Source organism: Artibeus jamaicensis, unplaced genomic scaffold (assembly GCF_021234435.1).
Source record: "Artibeus jamaicensis isolate MK-2021 breed Jamaican fruit bat unplaced genomic scaffold, CSHL_Jam_final scaffold_1019, whole genome shotgun sequence".
NCBI classification, from domain to species: domain Eukaryota; kingdom Metazoa; phylum Chordata; class Mammalia; order Chiroptera; family Phyllostomidae; genus Artibeus; species Artibeus jamaicensis.
This window is the reverse complement of record NW_026522025.1, coordinates 15,149,654-15,159,536: the sequence shown is the minus strand read 5'-3', so window position 1 is coordinate 15,159,536 and position 9,883 is coordinate 15,149,654.

Below are 9,883 nucleotides of genomic sequence, written 5' to 3'. Positions count from 1 at the left end.
CTGCTACCACTACCACTACCAACAAATAACAAGCAATATCAAATAACAAAGACAAATGTATTGGAGAGACAAGTTCTCTAATATGCAGGTGTACAGAGGTCTGAAGCTGAGAGGATAGAAAGAACATTTACAAGACCATCTGGCAAGCCACACACTGATGGAGAATATCAACCCAGAAAGTTGGAACCAAAAGAGGATGACAAATAGAAATGTTCGAACTAAAAAACATTGGTAATGTAAATAAAGAACAACGTTAATGGACCCATTCCTTATAAGAACATTTTGATCTTGATATGTTAAAACATGGAAAAATGTGTAGTCTTAGAATTGCTAATACACAGGTAAACCATTTAATCCTCACAACAGTGTGAGGAAACTCCTGTCAGTATCCCCATTTTACAGATAAGGAACCTATCTTAACTCAGGCTGCCACGACAAATTACCATAGACTATGTAGCTTATAAATAACAGAAACTTATTTCTCACACTTCTGGAGGCTAGAAGTCCAAATCAGGGAGCCATCAGGTTCTGATGGGGGCCTTCTTCTAAGTTGCAGACTTCCAGCCTCTTGCATCCTCATACTGTGGAAAGAGAGCTAACGAGCTGTTTGAGGTCTGCACCTTTATGACCTAATTATCTCTTAAAGGTCCCACCTCCCAATATTATCACATTGAGGGTAAGGATTTTAACAAAAGAATTTGAAAGAACCCAAATATTTGGTCCATAAGAAAACCCAAGTAGCTATAACAGTGCTTGACCACAGCAGACATTCAGTAATTATTTGTTGAATAAATTGAAAAAGTAGACTCAGTGATCTCAACCACACATACTCCTTTTTCACAAGACACGGTGGTTTTTTTTAAAAATGCTAGAATATGTGTCATAGTAAACAGGAATATGTTTAATATTTAGTAGACCATCCACTCATATCCCTGCCTTTAAGAGGTAATATTATATGACGTACTAGTTGTAACCGGAGATTCCAATAGTCTGCCTGGACTTGAATCCTGGCTCTAATGCTTATTTGTTGTGTAATCCTGGGCAAGTTTACTTGATGTCTCTGTACCCCAATTTCATAGTCCTTAAATTGTCAATAATAATTTATTTAGCACACAGGATTGTGTGAAGATTGAGTCAAGACATTAGAAAATACTTAGGACAGTGCCTAGCACATTTAAATATGCTCTAAGTGTTATCTATTATTATTACAACTTACTTGGCCACTGGGTACTCTTACAGACAAGATTTTTAAGGTTCTTTAAATATTTTAATGTTGATTCTTTATGATATATATATATATAGAGAGAGAGAGTACCTTACTTTCTAAGAGCCAGAATACTCCAGCTTATGTTTCTAGTATCTTAAAGGGAAGACGGGGCTGAAAACAGTGCCTGGGGCATATCTATAGTAAGGTAAAATCACACAAAGATTTACTATTATTTATTGTGATCATTACGGTAATGGTTTGGTTTGCAAAACAAAAACAGTAACAAAACCATTTCAGGGAATCAGGCCATTCAAAATGCACTCAATCATGACCTTGGGTTTGAGAAGGTTTTTCCATAAATTGGACTTCGCTGACACTAAAAACTTTGGTGCATCGCGGGATCCTATCGACACTGAGAAGTCAAGTCTACAGAGTGAGATAGTAATATTTGAAAATTACACATCTGATAAGGGGTAATATGCAGAACATATAAAGAACTACAACTGAACAACAACAAAAATGGGCAAAGGACTTGAATAGTCACTTCTCTAAAGAAGATGTACAGCTGGCCAAAAGCCACATGAAAAGATTCAACCTTATTAACAATTAGGGAAACGAAAATTAAAACCACAATGAGATACCATTTCTGGAGACAGATGGTGGTTGTTGTTGCACAACATTGTTCATATACTAAATTCCAGTGAATCATATGCTTAAAAATGGTGCAAAATGGTAAATTTTATGTTGTATCTATATAGCCTCAATTTGTAAAAAAGAATACACACAAACACCTGTGCAAATGCACTCATACCTAGTTTTCTCTAGTGGTTGATCATCTCCTTAAATCTAAGCACCTGTCATTCATTTTTGAGTGGCCCACTGTACCCAATCTGCTGATAATATGGTGAATGTTCAAATAAGCTTCATCATGTGCTCAGACCCAACCAGTCTCACCCAACCAAGTTATTATTCTAGAGTATGGCACTGGCCATTATGGGCAAAATTGTCATCTTGCCAAAATTCATATATTAATGTCCTAACTCCTACTATTTCAAAATGACTTACTTGGAGCTAGAGTCTTTAAAGAACTCCTTATTTTGTGTCTTAATCCAATATGATTTAGGAGGAATATGACATATAGAAAATCCAATATGACATATATAAAAAATTGAGACACATACTACAAGGAGGAATGAGCATGTGAAGACATGGAGAAGACACCCATCTACTGATCACCTGAAGCCATGGAAGGAAGTCTTCTAAGAAACCTTCTATTCTCCAGAATTGTGGGAAAATAAATTTGTTGTTTAAGTGATTTCATTTGTGGTATTCGTTACAACTCCCAGCAGCTTAATATGGAGTCTTTGAGGGAAACCTCCATTTGCTAACAAATTAAAGCAAAAGAACTTCTTAGACAAAAACTCTAGTATTTGACTAAGCATTTCTCCCCCAAAGAATAAGCTTATTCCTACCTATATAATTTGCCTTTTAGATAGAAACACAGAACATTGTATGCCTTAATTTGTTTTCTTTCGATTTGATAGTGGTAAAAGACTGTGAGCTCCTGCTCCGGGAGACATACTTTGTCTCTTAAGCTGTTCTGTCAGTCTTTACAACAGACTTTGCCATTTTTTATGTACTGCTATAATGCTATTGCTTCCATTGTGAAACATGAGTTTGTTATTAAAAAAATTTTGATCTTTAAAAATGTGTTATATTTCAGCTGGAAGTGAATTAGCTTAATTTTGGTCATCAGTTCAAAAGAGGGCCCTCAAGAGGTTATAGTCAGTCATTCCAAAGCAAAACTTTTGGTGAAATTCTGAAGAACAGAGTTACAACACCATGTTTTCGACTGGAAAAAATCTAAATTATGGCACAAGATTATTAAAAAACGTTTTTGTGCAAAGCAATATTCTATGTTTTCTGTGCATTAACCAATTCAATGCCCACAACATCATAGAGGCTCTTACTATCCCTAATTCACAGTCACAGTGAGCATGGGACTTGAGCCATGTCATAAAGCCAAGGAACAAGAGAGCCAGAGTATGAGCTGTGACAGTGTGGCCCCAGGGCCCACCCACTTGAATGCTGACCTTCAAGGCCTCCTCCCACTTTCACACTAGTTTTTGCTTCTGTGACTCCAGGAAGTTGAGTTAGAATTTGCTTTCCGTGATCTATGTCTCTCAACCTATTTACATGTATATGCCATGTCTCCGAGCTGCACTGAAGGTAATTCCCTCAAATGATGTGTTCCAGCTCATTGTCTGTTCAGGTCTACTCAAGCTTCTGTTTCACTCAGCCATTGGAATATGTGTGTGCATTCAAAATCTGTAAGTTTTATTTAGTTCTTCCTAAATTCTGCCTTATCATTTTTTATAGTCTGTTCTTCCACCCTTAGTTTTTCTCTCTCTTCTATTTCTTTAAAACTTTTACAGCCCTGGCTGGTGTAGCTCAGTAGATTGAGCACGGGCCTGCGAACCAAAGGATCGCTGTTCAATTCCCAGTCAGGGCACATACATGCCTGGGTTGCAGGCCAGGTCCCAGCAGGGGACACACGAGAGACAACTATATATTGACATTTCTCTCCCTCTCTCCTTCTCCTCCCCTCTAAAGATAAATAAACAAAAATCTTTAAAAATTTTTTAAAAATAAAATAAAAACCCTTTTACAAATGGTTATTTCACATTTTTGTTAGACCACACCAATATCTGAAGTCTTTGGGCATTCTAAATCTTTTATTTGTTCTCTCAGCTAACTTTATTTTGTGTGTTTTTTAAAAAAATTGTAAACCATATTTTATCAAATAAAATTTGTGAAAATCCCGAGAGCCAGTGTTGGGCATAGTGATTGCAGCGATGCCAACGTTTACTTCCAGGCAGCCCCACCTCCAGCTCCCTCCTCTGCCAGCCACCTCTGCTCCCCACGTAGGTTTAGTTCAGTGTTAACATTAATTATATTTTATCCAGAAGGCTCTTTAGAATAACTAGTTGGCCACATTGGTGGAAATTGAGTCTTTCTTTGGACAAGTTAAAATTTTCATGTCAGACTAAGAATTTGGGTTGTCTGAAGCTCTAAAAAATTTGCATGCTTTCTTCAGGAGAGTAACACACCATGTCATTATCCATATCCAATCATTACAAACTCTCCATTTTTCTGTTGAGAACAATGAAGGTTAGAGGGATGAAATAAATGTCCAAGTTATTTGTGGAACTGAACAACAATGGAAGGATTAGAACTTTTCACTAGGAACCAAGAAACTTGACAGGCTTATGTAGTTGTATGTGAAATGGACTCAGAAAAAATTAAAAAAAAATTTAAAAAAAAGGTAAAGCAAGACATCTCCTAGCAGCAGACTGCTTGGTCTGTATAAGTGATCCAGAACGTCCAGCAAAGACCACTTCACCACCCACTTGGGCCACAAACCCTGTTCTTTCCAACTTGAATTTGATTAGTACTCACAAGATGGAGTCACAATAAGTTGGAAGGAAGGAAAATTTACCAACTGATCAGACATTTTTGAGTCCTGGACATATTGTGTCACTTGTCTTCAAGGGAATGACCCAAGTCTAGATGCTTTACTCTCCAAGACACAAGAAAGCATATATATTTGCATTCTCAGACTGATAATATCTGGGCGGTAGTCTTTCCAAGGAGATTTTGCAGAAGTCTTGCTTCCCCAGAAATACCCATGTCAAGAGCTTGGGGGTTTAACAGGACTCTGTTTTCCAGGCTCTGAGCAAACTGAGGTCACTTTGAGCCACAGATTAAAGAGTGAGAGAGATCTGTCTTACCTGTTTGGACAGTGAAGATTAGAAGATTAGAAGATTAAGGTTGTCTAAAAGAGTAACATGGACAGATATTTCTGAAAACAGTATATGGGTTGTATAAATAACACTTATTACGTGTCCAGTGTCTGGTGTAAAGTATGACATTTCAAAGATTCTCAAATATTAGTTGACTGAATTTTTTGGAAAGAAAGAATGACTGAATCGTTTTTGAGTTTTAGTGACAGTGCTGCTTTGTGCCACAGGATGGTGCTGTCAAACCGCTCACAGACACACAAACGGCAATTTGAAACTTCCAGGCCTTGCAAGCAGAAGGTATCTGTCTCACTGTTTCAGCTTGCAAACCACCTCAATATCGACACTATGCAGCCTTTTCTTCCTGAGAATAAAAGAAGCACTGCTGATTTATTCTTTTTTTAAAGACAATTTTTTAGAGCAATTTTAGGTTCACAGAGGAAGCTACAGAGATTTCATGTACCTCATTATCAACATCATCCACCAGAGTGGTACGTTTGTTACAACTGATAAACCTACATTGGCATATTATTATTACCCAAAGTCCATAGTTTACATTAAGATTCATTCTTGGTGTTGTACATTCTATGGGTTTGGACAAATGTATTTCTCCTTATAGCATCACATAGATACAGCCCTAAAAATGCTCTGTGCTCTTCCCATTCATCCCTCCCTTTGACTCATTCTTGAAAACACTGATTGTGACAGAAACACTTGTACTAAAATTGGATCCACATCAAGATTTCCACAGCACTGACACTTGGGAGATAAGCACATTTGTGTAGTGTTTTGTTGTTTTTGTCAAGAGGGGCAGTTAATTTAAAAAAGGAAACCAGGAATTTTGAGATTGGGGTTCTAGACTTAACATCCTCATATGATTTTCCTCAAAGTAGAAATAATCAACTTGACCAATGATTTTCAAGTTATACTCTTGTTCCTCACTGACCTAAGAAGTCTTCAGAGATGCCTCCGGTTGGCAAGGTAGTGTGTGTGTGTGCATACACGCATGCACATTTTGTAGTTGGAGGGTGTGCTAAAGGAGAATGACAGGAGTCTTTTCAATCCTTTCAACTGGAATAGCTTTGTGTTGGGGATGGGGTAGGAATATGTTTTGTCTTGTTTTGCCCTGAAGAATGTCACCCTCTGTTAGAAGAAAAATCTTAACAAACGACCAGGCACAATGATCTCAATGGCTCTTCCCATCCTAACATTCTGCAGTTCTAACTTCTTTAGTTTTCTTGGTTGACTATTTCACCTTGGTCTACCTGTATGCAGGCTAAAAACATGCGGGGCTCTGGAGGAGCCCAGTAGCAACACCATGTAGGTTTGTGCTTACCCACAGTACTCTCCTCTCTGTCACCACCCTGAGCTCTGGCTGCCTGGCTCAAACAAGCCTCTACTTAGGAGGAGGTATTTACAGAAGGATTGGAGAGACACAGAGCTTTTATGGCAATATAATTACTTGAAGATAAAAAGATATCCGCTTTCTATAGTGAGCAATGAGGAAGTCCATGGGCAGAAACTGAATGCCAAGGCCCTCAAACAGGGAAGCATCAACCCAGGGTAGCCTGTGCACAGAGCCAGAAGCAAGTGGGCCAAGTGAGGAGGTGACACAAACCAGTTCACGAGTATGTTTGAGTGTCTGCTACATGCTGGGCTCTAAGGATACAGAGATGAGTGTAAGGAACTGTCAGGAGATTGGAGGCAGACACATAAATGGAGAGCTATCAAGCCACAGATAAGTGCGTTGAGAGTGGATGGAACAGGATGCTCAGGCAACTTAGAGAAAAGGCATCAAAGCTGATTGGTTGGCTGAGAGACTCCTTGGAGGAGCTGATGCCCAAAGAACCTCTGTTACCCCAGAGACTCCTGCTGCAATCATTGTTGGGTAAAAGGTTTTTATCAGTGTTTTATAAAGAATTTCCAACCAGATTTCTTCTCTGATGGTGTATCTTTGACAGTTGCTTTCATACAATTTTGTAGAATTAATAGCTACTCTTCATTAAGTTCTAAGCAGAGTGCTAAGCACTTTACATACAATTCCACATATGATTCTTACAACAATCCCATGAGATAGGCAGCTGTAAAAACACTTATGTTGAAAATTTTTATGAAAAATTTCAAGCCCATACAAAACTTTTTAAAAAACAAGTACAATTAGCTCTATTGTACCGATCACTCAGTATGAACAGCCAACAACCCATGTCAATGGGATTTCATCTATACTCTATGCATTTTCTGACATTAGGAATGTGTTGAAGCAAATGTCAGACATCATATCATTTCTGTACCTAGCTCAGTGTGATACTCTAAAATATAAAAACACTTCAAAAAACTTAACCACAGGTCTGCTCCCAGCTAAGGTGAAAAGCCAGGACTGGATTTACTCTACTGTCTGAAATAACAACAACAACAAAAAGACAAAATAGGTCAAATGATGATTTTCAAGACATTGGACATCAGGCAATGAAGGACAGTGATACCTGAGATATGAATAACAGGTGAGTTGCACCCTCGTCTTGTCCCAGCTTATTACCTTGAGAGAGTCTAGGTGTGCACAGAGAGGAGGAACACAGAGCAGCCTGATAGACTCCCTGAGCAGGCTCTTTGTAGAAGTGATCATTGGATTGTAAAATTCAAATGGAAATGAAAATGATTTAGAATAACAAACAACTTTGAAAAAGAAAAGCTAAATTAGAGGAGTAGCCCTAATGGTTTCAAGACTTACTATAAAGCTGCAGTGAGGAAAACAGTATTATACTGGAGTCACCAGAGGCAAATAGATCAATGCATCAAAGTAAAGTGTCTAGAAATAGACCACAAATATATGACAACAGATTTTTGATGAAGGTGCAAATAAAAATCAGTGGAGAGCCCTGGCTGGTGTGGCTCAGTGGATTGAGCCCCGGACTGAGAAGCAAAGAGTCGCCAGTTTGATTCCCAGTCAGGGCACATGCCTGGGTTGCAGGCCAGGTCCCCAGTAGGGGGTGCATGAGGGGCAACCACACATTGATGTTTCTCTCTCTCCTTTCCCCTCTCTCTTGAAATAAAGTCTTTAAAAATAAGTGGAGAGAGGATAATCTTTTCAACAAGTAGTACCAGAACAAATGAATATCTAAAAATAAAATAATAAAGTTTGATACATACTTTGACAATCCACAAACAATAACTCAAAATTCACCATGAACCTAAATTTAAAACCTAAAACTACACAATCTATAAACTTCTGGAATATAGAAAAATTTTGTGACTTTGAGTTAGGCAAAATCTTCTTAGATATGACATCAAAAGGAGAATCTACCCAATAAAAATTGATTATTTGGACTTTATCAAAATTTAAAATGTATATTCTTTAACAAAACTGAACAGAATGGAAAGATAAACTATAGCCTAGCAGAAGATGTTTAAAAATCATGTATCTCATAAAGGACTTGAATATATATATTCAAGACACTTGAATTAAAACTATAGTGCAAGACTACTACATAAGTATTATCATGGCTAAAAGTAGAAGATGGACAGTACCAAGTGTTGTTGAGGACCTGGAGTTTTAACTGGTATAGAACCTGGAGGAAGATCTTTAAACACACTTTTAACTGCCTTGTTTTGTCAGTACTAGTTTGGCTAAACACCCCACACCTAATTAGGGAACTAAAGTCTAAGGTAAATCTCATAAACTGAGACTTGAAAATGTGGTCATCTGCCTTTCAAGTCAGGAACATTGTTCAATAATAATTAGGGACCCTAAGCAATTGGAGATTTGGGGGAGTTTTAATGCACATTAAGGTCCAGTGGACTCCAAACATGAACCAGGATTTAGGGGGGTCCTAAATGAACCACACCTGAGGCTTCCCTGTGAAAGAAGGTGGAAAGTTCTGTAATCCAGGATACATATCAGCAGGACACAGTTTCTTCCCTAGACTGCCATTCTCCATAGGTCAAATACCCACCATGAGCCGAAGTTGGATATTGCATCTGAACTAATTGCCAAGAATAGGAGGAGATTAATGGGAAGGCACAGTTATTGTCTTGGGGCAAAACATTAGATGTTGTGCATCTGATGAGGATAACCTAGAAGTGTGAAAAAAAATTCAAGTAATATTTTCAAACAAGCAGGACAATAAATCAAGTATTACCAAAATAATATTAACTTAAGCTCTTATTTCTGATCAATAACAACACTATAAATTAACAAGGCAGTAAAAGTGATTATCATTATACTTAAGCAGATAATTAACTGACTGAAGTCATTGAATTTTTAGCAAGAGAAGCACACTGTCAGGATTCAAATTATGGAACTGAGAATCGGGAACTTTTCATTGTTCTGGACACAGCTCCTCATGCCCTGCTGCCCTTCCCCTTCCTTGGCCAAATTGTGGGTTTGTCCCAAATAGTCCCTCCAGTCATCTAGTTCCTTAATTTTCTCATCTCCAAAATAGAGACAAATATTACTGTACCCAAAGAGCATAATAGGGACTTGATATATATCCTGTAAGTGAATTAATGAGTTAGTTTCTCCAACACTTAAGTACAATCACAGGTCACATCAACAACCATAATCTTTCAGTGACAGTAAACCCTACAGAGAATATAAACTATTTCCTGACCCCAACTGTAAAAACCAACTTCCTCATTTCAGAAGAAATGACACCATTAGCAACAACTCAATACCAAAAAGCATGCATTTCCTATTACTTACACATTTTTCAGAATTTCTCAGTGCTTTTTAATTTTTTTAAAGCTGGCAAGACTCTCCACAGCCTTCTAGCTGTTCCTGCCCTTCTACATAGGAAGAAAGTGAAGGCCCAAATGGTTGAAAGATTTGCAGAGTGCCTAGGCCTATTGATCTTTCCTCAATTAAATCCCAGGATAAATA